At 45.9% G+C, this 4,208-nt stretch overlaps 1 protein-coding gene across 1 annotated transcript in view; it reads right to left on the minus strand.

The window, feature by feature from the left end:
• Positions 1-4,208, minus strand: part of NIPSNAP1 (nipsnap homolog 1 (C. elegans)) — a 60,442-nt gene that overhangs the window by 22,578 nt on the left and 33,656 nt on the right. The window lies entirely within an intron of this gene.

Here is a 4,208-nt window from a genome sequence, read left to right on the forward strand (position 1 = left end):
AAGAAGAGGAAGAGGAAGAAGAAGAAGAAGAGATGACAACGACACAGTGTATGGGGAGTATGCTGTTAGAGACCTCTCCCAAGTGCTTACAGGTAACAATGTCAGTTTGAAGACTAAGCTGTGCCTGAACCAAACCATAACCTTTTCAATTACTTGCTATTTTAGCTGAAAGTTAGACAGTAAGGATGATAGAAGAAGAATTGATACTTTTGCTGTTGGAGAACAGCTGAATATCCCATGGACTGCCAAAAGGACAAACAAATAAATACGTCTTAGAAAAGGTGTAGCCAGGGCTCCTTTAAAGAAGGATAGTGAAACTTCATTTTACATACTTTTAGCATGTTGTTAGGAGAAGGGAGTCCTTGGAAAAGGACACTGTGCTTGGAAAGGTGGAGGGTCCGTGAAGGAGGGGAAGACCCTCAACGAGATGGATTGATGCTCGAGTATGTCAGAAGACGGTCAAGATGGCACAGGATAGGGCAGGGTTCAAACCCACTGTTCAAAGGGTTGCTAAGAGTCAATCGAATTGACAGCACTTAACAACAAGTACATGAGACTGACATCAGCAACTTGAAATATAAGAGCCTTGAGGGCTGGTGAGTTTATGTTATTGGGGAAGAGCTAGTTTAATCACCCTTTAAGAAATTACATAAAGCCAGATGGTACATTGCTATTTTAAAGCATCGATATGCAGGTTGGAAGCAAAGACTAAGTAAGTGGGAGTAAAACACCTGGAACAGAAATTATGAGCACACTAACAAAGTGTGAAAACATAACCACTATACTAATCATTATGTCTAGAAATTGTAGAATGAGAGTGTGTTTCACAGCGTGTACTTTCACCAAAAATAAAAAGGTCTCTTAACCAATATGAGATATTTTCCATCTCTCTTTGTTGATGTCCTTGTTGTATGCCATTAGGCTGGAACTGACCCACGACTGACCCTCCAGCAGGTTTTCAGAAGCAGGAAATCACTCAAGAGGAAACTGCCAATCCTTGGAGCAGCTAGCTGGTGGATTCAAACTGTGTGCCTTGCAACTTCTTACCACTAGGCCACCAGAACTCCATCTCTCTTTTAGGAATAGTTGCTGTAGGTGACACATTTGGATGAGGATACACTGAACTGCTCAGGAATGTTGGGGATTTACATACTGAGAAGTTTGGCTCAACGCATATTCTGAAATACTCTTCTCATATGTGTCAACTGACTTCCAAAAGGGGCCTTATAAGCCTAGAGAATGTAGCAGGGCTTCAAACCAGCTCATTCCATTTCAAACTTTATGGCGATCTTGTGAAAAAATGTAGATTCTGAATCAGTATATCTGGGGATTTCAACTCATTGCCAACAAGTCAGACTCGACCTTCTACTGGTTTTCTGAGGCTGCAGGTCACGAGAGGAAATTAGGGAGGAGACTGTCCATTGTTCCCCACCTTGTGAGTTCAAATCACTAGCGAAAGCATGGCCTTTGGGTTAATGGCACAACTTCCCATGGACTATATCACTAGCTGTTATTGTTAGGGGCCCTTGAGGTAACTATAACTCATAGGGAACTGATGAACAACAAATGTGAACCTTTTCCTATCCTGACCATCCTCACCACCTCCGTTATGTTTGAACCCGCTGTTAAAAGCACTGTGTCAATCCATCTTGTGTCTTGTGAAAAAGGGTCTTCCTCTCTTTCTCGAAACCTCTACCTTTCCCAGAATGAAGTCTTTTTCAAGGACTAGTCCCTCCTGACAACATGACCAAAGTTATGTGAGATGAAGTTTCACCATCCTTGCCTCTAATGAGCACCTTGGTGGTACTTCCTCCAAAACAGACTTATTTGATCTTTTGGAAGGCCATGGGATATTCAGTACTCTTCTCCAAAACCACAATTCAAAGACACCAATTCTTCGGTCATTTTTATTCACTGTCTAACTTTCAGAAGCATAAGAAACAACTGAAAATAGCATGGCTTGGATCAGGCACACCTTAGTCTTTAAAATGACATCCTTGCTCTTTAGCATTCTAAGGAGGTCCTTGACAGATCTTCCCAATAGAACACATCTTTTGATTTCTTGACTGCTGTTACCAAGGCTGTTGACTGAATCCAAGTAAAATAAAATTGTTGACAACTTCAATCTTTTCTCTCTCATGTTGCCTACTGGTCCAGCGGTAAGGATTTTTGTTTTCTTGATGTTGAGTTGTAATCCATATTGAGGCTGTAGTCTATGGTAGCAAGTGCTTCAAGCCCTCTTTACTTGCTGCAAACAAGGTTGTTTTTTCTGCATTAGGCTGGTTGTTGCTGAATCTTCCTACAATCGGATGCCATATTTTCTTCATCAGATCTTGATGCCACATTTTCTTCATATAGTTCAGCTTCTTGAATGATTTGCTCAGCATACAGATTGAATAAATATGGAGAAAGGAGACCAATGGAATTTGTAGACAAGAGGTCCAGCGACTCACCCAAGGCCAGAGAGTGAGTACACAATGGGCACTGTTGTTGTTAGGTGAAATTGAGTCAACTACAACTCAGTTGTCCCCCTCAGTCTCCCCTATGAACAACAGGCTGAACCTGCCCTGCCCTGCCCTGTGCCATCCTTACGGCCTCTGATATATTTGATCTCATCATTCTAGTCACCATGTCCATCGGTGAGGTCTTCCTCTCTTTCTCTGACTCTCCACCTTTGCCAGTATGAAGTCCCAAGTCCCACACTCCTTTGTGCATACCTTTTGTGCCTATTAGCTCCACAAATGGTCTGACCAGCAATTGATTCTATAACCTTGGGGAAATGAGGTCCCCTCTCGTGAGCCTTGGTTTCATTATATGGAAAATATGAGGTTCAGAAAAGATCTCCCCCAGAGCCTTTTAACCCTGACATTGTAAGAGGCTCAAGCCAAGTTCCTTGAAACACAGGCAACATTTGTTGCTTATTTACCAACTGTTACATGTCTTACACAGGACAAGCTGTTAAATCTTCTATGATCCGGGGGAGCTCTGGTGGCCTAGTGGCAAGAAACTGCACTGTAATCCCAGAGACGCACGGTTCGAATCCACCAGATGCTCTGCTCTGCCGGAGAAGGAGGCGCAATATCCTCCTGTACCAGTCAGATCTGATTTGACGGTACACACACACAAAATAAAAAAAAATTTAAAAAAAAAATCTTCTATGATCCTATTCTATAGATGAGGCTTGATGAGACCAAATGACCTACCCAAGGCCACTACAAAAGTCGGAGACAGATTTGCGTGGTGCCAGGCAAAATACAGATTCTTATTCCACAACTGTTGGGCAGTTGGGTAGCCAGCACATGTTTATCTTTCTCCAGCTGCCAAATGCCTCACTAACACCTGCATGGCTTCAGAGCCCTCTACGGCTTCACTCTTGGGCTGGTGGGCAGCAGGGACCCTGCTTCCTCTTCGTAGGTGGGGAAATGAGCAATCTCAAGTCTTTGGAAATATTCTTTGAACATCTACTGTCCTAAGGCTGGTACTGGGGAAAGAGAAAATTGAGCTAATGGTCTAGTGTGGGGAACAGGAGAGCCCCCAGGCTCAAAGTAATAAGGGCAGAGACCTAGAGGTGCGCACACACAGGGAGGCCAAGCTCTGATTGCTCAAGGCAGGTCCCCAACAAGGCCCCAGGCGCAGTGCCCAGCTAGTCGCCCTTCTCTCCCAGGAGGCTCCCTGTTACGGTGCAAAGAGCACTGGGTGACAGGAGACCCAACTCCCAGGCCCTGGGCCGCCACACAACGGCAGGTGCCACGACCTAGGCCAACTCGTAGCCCCTCTCCCCTCTCGGCCTCAGTTGCCCCACTTGTATTATTCATAGCAATGTGTCTTGTACCAATGGCCCTTGGGGGCTGTCCTCCATTGCTTCCTTGCGCTTATCCCCAGGACCAGACCATCCATTCCCGAGGATGGCGCTCATCCTTCTAGAACCCAATCTTTCACAATCTCTGGCACAGGCCTGGAGTGGGGGCTTCTCCCCCTGGCCTCGGCCCCCTTGCATTGTCCAGGACCCAGCCTTTGCCCTTCTCAACACCAGCGCCTTGCATTCTCCGCCCAGACTCTGGACCCCAATAAGACAAAGGCCATGCATCCCGACCTCTGTCACCTCCTCCATCCTCTGTCCGCACCCCTCCCCAGGCCAGAATCTCGCCCCTGGCCCTAACCTCTGGGGTCCCAGCACCCAGAAGAGAGCAGCCCCTCCCCCGGGCCCA

The sequence above is a fragment of the Elephantulus edwardii genome, unplaced genomic scaffold, assembly GCF_000299155.1.
Source record: "Elephantulus edwardii isolate Elephantulus edwardi_28Jun2011 unplaced genomic scaffold, EleEdw1.0 scaffold00151, whole genome shotgun sequence".
NCBI classification, from domain to species: domain Eukaryota; kingdom Metazoa; phylum Chordata; class Mammalia; order Macroscelidea; family Macroscelididae; genus Elephantulus; species Elephantulus edwardii.